The following is a 12,458-nucleotide window of genomic DNA, read 5'->3' on the forward strand; positions in this document are numbered from 1 at the left end:
ATGCTGACCATAAATCCTAAACTAAACTAATCCCACCTGCTTGCACTTGGCCCATAACCCTCCAAACATTTCTTATTCATATACTTATCCAAATATCTTTTAAACATTGTACTTGTACCCACATCCACAATTTCCTCTGGAAGTTCATTCTACACACAAACCACTCTCTGTGTAAAAGAAAAATGATCCCTCATGACTTTTTAAAATCTTTCTCCTCTCACCTTAAAAATATGCCCCTGAGCCTTGAATTCCTTCATCCTAGGGAAAAGATATCTGCCATTCACCTTATCTATACCCCTCATTACTTTATAAACCTCAAGAAGATCACACCTTAACTTCATACGTTTCAGTGAAAAAAGTCCCTGCCTATCCAGCCTCTCCTTAAAGCTTAAACCCTCTGTTCTGGCAACATCCTGGCAATATCTGCGAGCAAACCTACATCCAGAACCTCAACCTGAGCTACAAATCTTCTCAAAACTCACTAACATCCTGGTAAGTCTTTTCTGAATCCTCTCCAGCTTAATAAAATACTTCCTATAACCGGATGGCCAGAAATGGACACAATACTCCAGAATTGGCCTCATCAATGTCCTGTACAACCTCAACATGACGCCCCAACTCTTATACTCAAAAGTCTAAGCAATGAAGGCAAGTGTGCTCAATGCATTCTTATTCACCCGGTCAATATGTGAGGCAAATCTCAAAGAATATGTGCCTGAACCCCTCAGTCTCTGTGCACTACAATATTTCCCAAGACCCTACTTTTAATTGTCTAAGTTCTGCCTGTGTTTGTTTATCAAAATGCAATACCTCACATTAATCCAAATTAATCTCCATCTGCCACTCCTCAATTGATCATAGAACATAGAACACAGAACAGTGCAGCACAGTACAAGCCCTTCGGCCCTCAAAGTTGTGCCGGCCTTTTATCCTACTCTAAGATCAGTCTAAACTACACACCTTACATTGTACTACCTTCCATGTGCCTATCCAAGAGTCACTTAAATGTCCCTAATGTATCTGACTCTACTACCACTGCTGGCAGTGCATTCCATGCACCCACCACTCTCTGTGTAAAGAACAGACATCTCTCTTAAACCTTCCTCCAATTACCTGAAAATTATGGCCCCTCATAATAGACATTTTTACCATGGGAAATAGTATCTGGCTATCCATTCTATCTATGCCTCTCAACATCTTGGACACGTTTATCAAGTCACCTCTCATTCTTCATTGCTCCAATGAGAAAAGCCCTAGCCCTCTACCTCTCTTCATAAGGCATGCTCTTCAGTCCAAACAGCATCATGGTAAATCTCCTCTGCACCCTCTCTAAAGCTTCCACATCTTTCCTGTAATGAGACGGCTAGAACTGAACACAATATTCCAACTGTGGTCTAACCAGTGTTCTATAGAGCTGCAACATAATCTCATGGCTCTTAAATTCAATTTCCCCTACTAATGAAAGCCAACACACCATATGCCTTCTTAACAACCCTACCAACTTAGGTGGCAACTTTGAGGGATCTTTGGACATGGACCCCAAGATCCCTCTGTTCCTCCACACTGCGAAGAATCCTGCATTTAACCCTGTATTCTGCAGTCAAATTCGACCTTCCAAAGTGAATCACTTCATTTTTGCAGGTTGAACTCCATCTGCCACTGATCAGTACAGTTCTGCATCCTATCAATATCTCGTTGCAGCCCTTGGCACCATCCACAAATCCACCAATCTTCATGTCATCAGCAAACCTCCCAACTCAACCTTCCACTTCTTCATCAAAGTCATTTTTGAAAATAACAAAGAGGTGAGGTTCCAGAATCAATCCCTGCGGAACACCATTGGTCCCTGAACTCCAGACTGAATACCACCACCCTCTGTCTTCTATGGGCCAGCCAGTTCTTTATCCAGACAGCCAGATATCCCTGTATCCCATGGCTCCTTACTTTCTAAATGGGTGTACCATGGGGAACCTTATCAAACGCCTTGCTGAAATCTACGTACACTACATCCACCTTCATGAACGCATTTTGTCACATCCTCAAAGAACTCAGTAAAGTTTGTGAGGCATGACCTGTCCCTCACAAAGCCATGCTGACTATCTATAATCAAACAATGGTTTTCCAAGTAATCCTAAATCCTGTCTCTCAGAATCCTGTCCAATACTTTGCCCACCACTGCCATAAGACTGACTGGTCTGTAATTCTCAAGATCAGAGTGGTGCTGGAAAAGCACAGCCGGTCAGGTAGCATCTGAGGAGCAGGAGAGTCGATGTTACGGGCTAAAGCCCGAAATGTTGATTCTCCTGCTCCTCGGATGCTGCCTGACCTGCTGTGCTTTTCCAGCACCACTCTAATCTAGAGTCTGATCTCCAGCATCTCTGTCCTCACTTTTGCCTAATTCTCAAGATCATCCTTATTCCCTTTCTTGAACAAGAGAATAACATTTGCCACCCTCCACTCATTGGCACTACTCCAGTGGACAGTGAGGACACAACGATCTTTGCACAGCAATCTCTTCCCTTACCTCTTGTAGTAACCTTGGGTATATCCCAGCTGGTCCAGGGTATTTATCTTACCTTATGTTTTTCAAAATTTTCAGCACATATTTCTCCTAACATCAACCTGTTCTAGCATTTCAGCTGTTTCACGCTGTTCTCAGAAATGTCAAGGTCCCTATCAGTAGTGAATACTGAAGCAAAGTATTCATTAAGGACCTTCCCTACCTCCTCTGACTCAAGGCACAAGTTCCCTCCACTATCCCTGATCAGTCCTGCCCTCACTCTGTCCATCCTCTTGTTCCTCACATAAGTGTAGAATGCCTTATGATTTTCCTTAATCCTACCCGCTAAAGCTTTTTCATGCCCTTTTCTAGCTGTCCTAAGTCCATTTTTCAGTTCCTTCCTGGCTACCTTATAACCATGTAAAGCCCTGTCTGATCCTTGCCTCCTCAACCTTAAATAAGCTTTCTTCTTCCTCTTGACTAGATGTTCCACATCCCTTGTCACCCAAGGTTCTTTCAACCTACCATCCCTTCCTTGCCTCAGTGGGCCAAAGCTGTCCAGCACTATCAGCAAGTGCATTTCCCTGATAAGATCTGTTCCCAATTTAGGCACCCATTTCCTGCCTAATAGCGTTGTATTTCCCCCTTCCCCAATTAAATACTTTCCCATACCATCTGCTCCTATCCCTGTCCACGATAGTAAAGGTCAGGGAGTTGTGATCACTATCACCAAAATGCTCTCCCACCGAGAGATCTGGCATGGTTCGTTGCCGAGCACCAAATCCAATATGGCCTCACTTCGACTCAGCCTAATCACATATTGAGTCAGCAACCCTTCCTGGATTCACCTGACAAAAACTGCTCCACCCAAACTATTTGAATTAAGGAGCTTCCAATCAATCTTAGGGAAGTTGAAATCATCCATGACAACAACCCTGTTACTTCTGCACCTTTTCAAAACCTGCCTCTCAATTTGGCCCTCCTTGATTCTGTTGCACTGGGGGGGGGGGGGGGGTCTGTAGAAAACTCCCAACAAAGTGACTGCTCCTTTCCTGTTTCTGACTTCCATTCATTACTAACTCTGTAGACAAACCCTCCTCGATGATCTCCCTTTCGTTTTGAAACATCTAAATCCTAGAACATCCATCAACCATTCCTGCTCCATCCCCATGTGGCCACAATATCATAGCTCCAAGTATTGATCCATGTTCCGAGTTCATCACTCTTATTATTACTACTTATTGCATTAAAATAGACACACTTCAACCCATCACACTGACTGCATCTTTGCCCTATCAAATGCCTATCCCTCCTTACAGTCTCTCTGCATGCTGTATCTGGCTGTTCACTACCTACTCCATCATCTGATTAGTAGCTCAGGTTCCCCCTGCCAATCTAGTTTAAACCCCACCGAAGTGCTCTCACAAGTCTCCCGCCAAGAATATTGGTGCCCCTTCAGTTCAGGTCCAATCCGTCCTTCTTGTACAAGTCCCAGAAGGTATCCCAATGATCCACATATCTGAAGCTGTCCCTCCGCACCAGCCCTGCAGCCACGTGTTCATCTGCACTCGCTGTCTGTTCCTAGCCACACTAGCACGTGGCATCGGTAGCAATCCTGAGATTACTACTCCGCTCATCCTGCCTTCTAGCTTCCAACCTAACTCCCTCTATTCTGTTTTCAGGTCCTCCTCCCTTTCCCAATCTGTACTTTATCACCGACCTGTTAAGAATCCTGTAGACTCAATCTGAAACATCCCCGTCCCTGGCACCTGGGAGGCAATATCCATCCACGAGTCTCGTTTGAGACCACAGAATCTCCTGTCTATTCCTCTCATGACTGAATCTCCTACGACTATCGCTCTCCTATTGTACCCCCATTCTGGCTCAGTGCCAGAAACCTGGCTGTTGCGGCTTTTCCCTGGTAGGTCGTTTCCCCCCCAACAGCTGCAAATGGAAGCCACTGATTCACAACGTAAGCATTTAACAGGAAAATTTACCTTCCCGGCAGCCCCTTGGTCCGCACTCTCACCGCTCCAGCTGCTGTAAATGGAGGCTTCATTATCCCCAAGATACCTTACTGTCAATACAAGCAATTTTGGAATGCTGAATGCTGGTAACAGACCTCCAGTTCGAAAAACAACCTCCACCATCACTCTCTGTCTCCTGCCATTAAGCCAATTTCGTACACAATTCGCAAGCTTAATATAAAATGCTAAGGATAAATGAAGGATAGCGTAATATGTAGTTAGATACAAAATATCATATAGTGTACCTTAACATCTTAAAAATCCCAAAACCTCCAATATCTTTGAACAGAATTCAGTCTGGGTGTGCAATATATGTGTGTGGAAATTATAAGTTGATAGTCTGACTGTATTCTGAGTATGATAGCTTCCTGCTTTTCCTGTTGTGATCTGAGCAGAAGTACCATATTTTATACATATTTTACTTTGCATAAAGCATATCTAGATCATAGCTCTATATATTCGGTAACTTTTTTAATGAGTTATCCTGGATCTAGTCAACCTTATTCTTTCTTATACAGTCAATAAATTATTTCAGAATCACAACCATTGTTATTAGTTAGGTAGCTGTTACAATTACAGTAATAATAGTCCTAAAAAAATTCAGCAATTTAATACTTCCTTATCCAAAAGATGAACCAGATCAAACAGTGTGAGTTAATTAATATTGGAGGAAAGACTTATTATATATTTTAAATATTTCATCTTCTGGTTTGGGACACGTATCTTGTTCTCATGGACTGTTTGTAACGTAATGTTGTACAAAGTGAAAAGTAATAGGGACTCCAAGCACAGCCAACTAATATCTAGTGCTTAGTGTGAAATGAATCGTGCTTGAAGGTGATAGAACTATAAAGGTGTCAGTGTCATAGCTTTCACTGTCAACAGTAGTATTACTGATAGTACAAATCTGGAGTTTAGATTAAATTACTTACAGTGTGGAAACAGGACTTTCGGCCCAACAAGTCCACATCGACCCTCCGAAGAGCTACCCACCCAGACCCATTCCCCAACATTTACCCTTTCACCTAACACTACGGGCAATAGAGCATGGCCAATTCACCAAACCTGCACATTTTTGGACCATGGGAGGAAACCCGACCACCCGGAGTAAACCCACACAGACACGGGGAGAATGTGCAAACTCCACACAGATAGTTGCCTGAGCTGGGAATTGAACCTGGGTCTCTGGCGCTATGAGGCAGCAATGCTAACCACTGTGCCACCGTTCTTTTTAAATTCAGAGCAACCTAGTTTTAATGGTTAATATTGTGTTTAGTGTCAATACATCTTGTGGAAAATCTATTTTAAAAAAAGTTAGCAGTAGAAAATTGCTAATACAGCCAAACCTAAATGCAAATGATTGAGAAAGATTGACTTTTTTCATCCAGAAGCCATATCTCTGCTGCATGTTCTTTAGCTCAGTGAAACCTGCCATCTTGAATCTGTGCCAGTGCTGGGATTTTGCAGCTGTGATTTTTCAATCCTCTCCTTACCGCCTGACCCACTTTCCAAGATGGTCTACAGTTAGTTTCAAATGCAATCACTTTGCTATTGTTTTTGTCATCAGGGTCTGAAATCTTAAGTAGCGTTTAGGGTAGATAATTATTAAAAAATACCCCTTAGTTTAATCAAAATATCATTCTTTCCAACAAGTTAAAGCTGAAAGACCTCCTGTCCATCTTGGATCTATAAATTGAATGCTAACATGTAGAAGATTGTTTTCTGAGGTTAATGTTTTGCCATAGTTTCTTAAATGTTTTTGTGCAGATGAACTTCTGCAAGCATTGAAATAGACCAGGGACATTCTGTCATAACTTTGTGTCAACTAGTCTTATCAAGGCAAAAATAATAATAATGTATAGCAATAGTAATGCTTGCACAAGAAAAAAAAATAGATTTCTTGCAAAACTATGCTGGCTGTGACTTCCCCCAGGCAACAGAATTCTGACAGTTTCACAGATCCCAGAGTCCCTGATTAGAAGTGCAGTACTTCTAATCAACAGATCCACATTGATTTAAAGCGAGTTTGCAAACCTATACTTTAATATACTGCATCTGCTTTCCAAAATTGCAAGAAACTAGATACATTTCTCAATCAATTCTCATTTTTAATGTATGTTGGAGATAGATGGTGCAGCAGATTACAACTAAGGTTTTCCACATTGAAAATTTCTAATCTCAATGAATTAGAATTAGAAAAATCCGTACAGTGTGGAAACGTACAATCAGTTTGGAAACGTACAAATGTACAATCTCTGGAGAACAAGATGGACGAACTCAGATCACAGCTCAACTTCTAGCATGAACTGCGGGACTGCTGTGCACTCTGCTTCACAGAAACCTGGCTCAACCCATCCATTCCCGACTGCGCACTTCAGGCTGATGGATTTTCTATCCATTGTATGGACCATGCAGCATCCTCGGGTAAGACAAAAGGTGGAGGAGTTTGCTTTTTAATCAACAACTTGTGGTACTTGAACATTGCAACCTGGGCAGCCATTGCTCCCCAAACCTTGAATTCCTCACCATCAAATGCTCCTTCTATCTATCACGGGAATTTACTGCTGCTATACTAACTGCTTTGTACATACCGCCACAAGCAAAGATCGAGGAAGCTCTGGATGTGCTGTACTCCCCACTACACCTTGGAGATGGAACACCCTGAGGCCCTGTTTATTGTAATTGGCGACTTCAATCAAGTCAATCTAAGGAAGGTGTTGCCCAAGTAGCACCAGAACATTACCTGCCCCACCAGGGCCCGCACTTTTTATGCCAGTGCTACACCATTGTGAAAGTTACCTACTACTCCATTCCCCGCCCTCATTTCGGGAACTCTGACCACAATGCTGTGTTTCTTCTCCTGGGCTTATAGGCAAAAGCTCAAGCAGGAGACCCCTTCGTGGATACAGGGCCCGTGCTGGTTGAAGGAGGCAGAGGATTAACTCTGGTACTGTCTGGAATCGGCTGATTGGGCCATGTTCAAGCAGTCCACAGGTACCTTGGATGAGTATGCCACCACCGTCACAGACTTTATCAGCAAGTGTGTGGAGGACTGCATACTGAGGAAGTCAGTCCACGTGTTCCCCAACAGGAAACCCTGGATGAATCAGAACATACAGAACGTGCTAAAAACCAGGAGTGAGACCTGCAGATCAGGAGACCCATATAAGGAATCCAAGTGTGACCTTTGCAGAGCCATTAAGACAGCCAAGGACCAATAGCAATCCAAACTAGAGACCCAGACAGACACCCGGCGACTATGGCAAGGACTGAATGACATCACAGGTTCTAAAAAGAGAGTACAAAATAGCAGACGATGACACATCCCTCCCAGATCGCCTTCTATGCTCACTTTGAGCAGAATTTCAGAGGAGAGGTAACACCTATTCCTGACAAACCTATCCCAACAGTCACTGCATCAGAGATCAGATCAGTTTTCCTTCGTATGAATCCAAGGAAAACGATGGGACCAGATGGAGTACCAGGTCATGCACTCAGAGCACGCAGATCAACTGGCAGAGATCTTCTCAAACATCTTCAACCTCTCCCTGCAGCTGGCCACTGTCCCTGCCTGTTTCAAGAGGGCCAACATCATCCCTGTGCCTAAGAAGTCTCATGCAGCATGTCTCAATGACTACCGTCCAGTGGCCCTAACTTTGGTGGTCATGAAGTGCTTTGAAAGGCTGATCATGGCATTAATCAACTCCAGCCTCCCCATTACACTTAACCCACTCCAACTTGCCTATCAGATCAACAGATCCACATCAGATGCCATATCACTTGCCCTTCACTCCTCCCTAAAACACTTTGACACCAAGCACAGCTACGTAAGAATCCTACTTATTGATTACAGTTCAGCCTTCAACACTACTTTCCCCTCAAGACTGATTACAAAACTTAGTGATCTCAGACTAAGCCCCACTCTCTGCCACTGGATCCTCGGTTTCCTGACCTACAGGCAACAATCAGTGAAGACTGGGGACAATGTTTCATCCTCACTAACACTCAACACTGGAGCATCCCCCCGGGTTGTGTACTCAGCCCCCTACTGTACTCACTGTATACCCATGACCATGTCGCCAAATACTAGACTAATGCCATTTACAAGTTCGCTGATTTCACCACCACAGTCCGTCAAATAACAGATGGCAACGAAACAGACTACAGATGGGAGATGCAAGATCTGAAAAAATGGTGCTTGAGAACAACCTAGCTCTCAATGTCAGCAAAACCAAGGAACTCATTATTGACTTTTGTCGGGAAGTTACTCATGCCCCCCGACACATTGACAACACAGAGGTGGAACGAGTGGAGAGTGTCAAGCTCCTGGGAGTGGTCATCAACAATAAGCTTTCTTGGACTCTTCATGCCCAACAATGTCTCTTCTTCCTCAGGCAGCTGAGAAAATTTGCCATCACGGTGAAAACCCTTGCCAACTTTTATTAGATTAGATTACATTACAGTGTGGAAACAGGCCCTTCGGCCCAACAAGTTCACACCGACCCGCCGAAGCGCAACCCACCCATACCCCTACATTTACCCCTTACTTAACACTACGGGCAATTTAGCATGGCCAATTCACCTGACCTGCACATCTTTGTGACTGTGGGAGGAAACCGGAGCACCCAGAGGAAACCCACGCAGACACGGGGAGAACGTGCAAACTCCACACAGTCAGTCGCCTGAGGCGGGAATTGAACCCGGGTCTCCGGCGCTGTGAGGCAGCAGTGCTAACCACTGTGCCACCGTGCTGCCCACAAGGCGCCATCAAGAGCATTCTGTCTGGATATATCACTACCTTTGTGGGCGGCACGGTGGCACAGTGGTTAGCACTGCTGCCTCACAGCGCCAGAGACCCGGGTTCAATTCCCGACTCAGGCGACTGACTGTGTGGAGTTTGCACGTTCTCCCCGTGTCTGCGTGGGTTTCCTCCGGGTGCTCCGGTTTCCTCCCACAGTCACAAAGATGTGCAGGGTTAGGTGAATTGGCCACGCTAAATTGCCCATAGTGTTAGGTTAAAGGGGTAAATGTAGGGGTAGGGGTAAGGGTGGGTTGCGCTTCGGCGGGTCAGTGTGGACTTGTTGGGCCGAAGGGCCTGTTTCCACCCTGTAAGTAATCTAATCTACCTGGTATGGCAACTGTACCATTCAAGATCAGAGATGGCTACAGAGAGCGGTGAACTCAGCCCGGACAATCACAAAGGCTAACCTCCCATGTATAGAATCCATCTACCAAGTCTGCTTCAAGGAAAGGCTGCCAGCATTCTCAAAGATCCATCCCACCCTGGCAATGCTTTTCTACAACCTCTACCATCGGGGAGAAGGTACAGAAGCCTGAACACATGCACCAACCAGTTTTGAAACAGTTTCTATCGCTCTGTTGTTAGAGTACTGAATGGACTCACAAACTCTTAGCATTCACCTGTACCTGTGTTTTGGGTTTTGTTGCTTTTTACCTATTATTTACTTGTCTATGCTATTTAACTATGTTATCGCTCGCAAGACAAATCTTTTCACTGTGCCTCAGTACATGTGACAATAAATTCAATTCAATAGGCCCTTCAGCCCAACAAGTCCACACCGACCCACTCAAACCCATTCCCCATTATCTTACATTTACTCCTGACTAATGCACCTAACCAACACAACCCTGAACACTATGGGCAATTTAGCATGGCCTATTCACCTAATCTGCGCATCCTTTGGATTGTGGGAGGAAACCAGAGCACCTGTAGGAAACCCACACAGACAGGGGGAGAATGTGCGAACTCCACACAGACAATTTCCTGAGGCTGGAGTCGAACTCAGGACCCTGGCACTGCGCAAACCAATGAGCCACTGTCCCACCCTATGTCATAACCGAAATGCTATGTCATAGCACAAATAGGACTGTTTGTACAGTTTAAGCAGGGAAAATTGCTTTAAAGCAAATAGGTGTTCCCAAGAATGGTAATTGCATGATGACCTTAGTTTGGGGTTGCTAAGGTCAGGCATGTAAAATTTCAGTTATTGCATTTTGATGATTGATCTAAACCAGAGGCTGTTTGAAGGACTCCAGAATTCTTAGCACACATGTTATAATGGACGAAAGTCCATTTAGGCAAATTCCAATGAGGTCACAAAACCCTAGCAATTTATATTGGGAGCCAGCCAAATCATTTCTGAAATGTTCAGCAACCGCATTAGGATCTGAAGCCTGTGATGCTGCCTGTTTGCCTGCTAGGTTATGTCCTCTCCTGCTGCTGCATGCTTTGTTCCTTATTCTATGCCAAACACCACCTGCAGTTTTGAAGCAAGACTTGTTTTCCTCACCTCACTGCCATTTCTGATGCAGTGCTACTGTCTGTTTTGACAGAAATCTATTCTAATTTGCCTTCCCACCACTTCTAATCAGTGCCAGATTTTTAAATATATGGAAGTAGCAGCACTACTTCTGTCAGCTGTTGTTGAGACCCAGTGTTGTTGCTGTCTGTTTAGTAACTGAGATCCAGTTTTGTAAATGATACCCTGCACTGCCTTTAATCATGAAAGACTTAATATTAATATGCCTTCATGCTGCTTCTCCCCCATCAATTTGAAATGGGCAATTAATGGTAAATAAATGAGATATCATCAACGGAAGCTTTGGGAGCATTCAACAAGGCTATTCCTGGCGCTGTGTCTAAATTCCCCCAAAGTTAATATAAGATAACAAATTGATTTGTAACCATTATTTTTTAAACACAAAGAAATAGGAAATTTATTCAGCAATATTCATGAGAAATTCAAGTGCTTGGAGGCTATGATCTCCGTTTTTTGCATGTAGGCCTCTCCTATATTCACTACAATGTTAATCTGCAAAAAAATCATTTGCTGTGCTGAAAACTTTGGCCTTTGCAGGCATATTCAACCAAGTTGCCAAGAAGGTAAGTTTCCCTCTAAATGGAATTACCTCGAGAGTCAGCAGCCTCTATTTTCAGCAGCAGTGGGTGCGATGAGAGGGAGGACCAGGGTCTGCTGGGAAGGTAAGTTTCCCTCTAAAAGGACTTACCTCGAGAATCAGCAACCTCCATTTTCAGCAGCAGTGGAGTAATGAGAGCGAGGAGCTGAGTGGGAGCAGTCAAATTGCGCTGAAAGTGAGTGAACTGATACATTTTGGCAGCGGCTGAACCCAAGCCACTACATATGTGGCGTCTCCCACCCGCCCTCTGTGGTGTGTTGATAAGGCTTTTCTATTTCTTTTTAATTTTGTGATTGGTAAAATAAAATTTGTTTTTTTGGCATTTATCTGTTATTTGATATTATAGTTGGACAAAGTTAAGCTTAAGATTAAAAATGGCAGGAGAGCTCAGACCCATGTTATGCTCCTCTTGCTCTCTGTTGGAACTCAGGGACCCAGCTGATGTCCCTGACTCCTCCACGTGCAGGAACTGTATGCAGCTGCAGCTCTTGTTAGACCGCATGACGGCTCTGGAGCTGCGGATGGACTCACTTTGGATGAGTGAGGAGATTGTGGATAGCACGTTTACTGAATGGTCACACTACAGATTAGGATTGCTGAGAGAGAAAGGAATGGGTGACCAAACGGCAGAGAAAGAACAGGAAGGCAGTGCAGGTGTCTCCTGCAGTCATCCCATTCCAATGCAGGTATACCGATTTGGATACTGTTGGGGGAGATGGTTCACCAGGGGGAAGGTAGAAGTAGCCAGGTTCATGGCACCATGTGCAGAAGAGCAGGAAAAAGAGTGGAAGGGCGATAGTCATAGGGGATTCAATTGTAAGAGGAGTAGATAGGCGGTTCTGTGGTCGAAAACAAGACTCCCGAATGGTATGTTATCTCCCAGGTGCAGGGGTCAGGAATGTCCCAGATCAACTGCAGAACATTCTGAAGGGGGAGGGTGGTGCGTATAGGCACCAATGATATAGGTTAAAAACGGGATGAGGTCCAACAAG

At 44.2% G+C, this 12,458-nt stretch overlaps 1 protein-coding gene across 8 annotated transcripts in view; it reads left to right on the top strand.

Annotated features, from left to right (window-relative positions):
- Nucleotides 1-12,458, top strand: part of LOC122552150 (pre-B-cell leukemia transcription factor 1-like) — a 621,501-nt gene that overhangs the window by 395,488 nt on the left and 213,555 nt on the right. The window lies entirely within an intron of this gene.

Source organism: Chiloscyllium plagiosum, unplaced genomic scaffold (genome assembly GCF_037043375.1).
Source record: "Chiloscyllium plagiosum isolate Xiang-an unplaced genomic scaffold, Cpla_swu_hap1 HiC_scaffold_45, whole genome shotgun sequence".
In the NCBI taxonomy this organism is placed as follows: Eukaryota; Metazoa; Chordata; class Chondrichthyes; order Orectolobiformes; family Hemiscylliidae; genus Chiloscyllium; species Chiloscyllium plagiosum.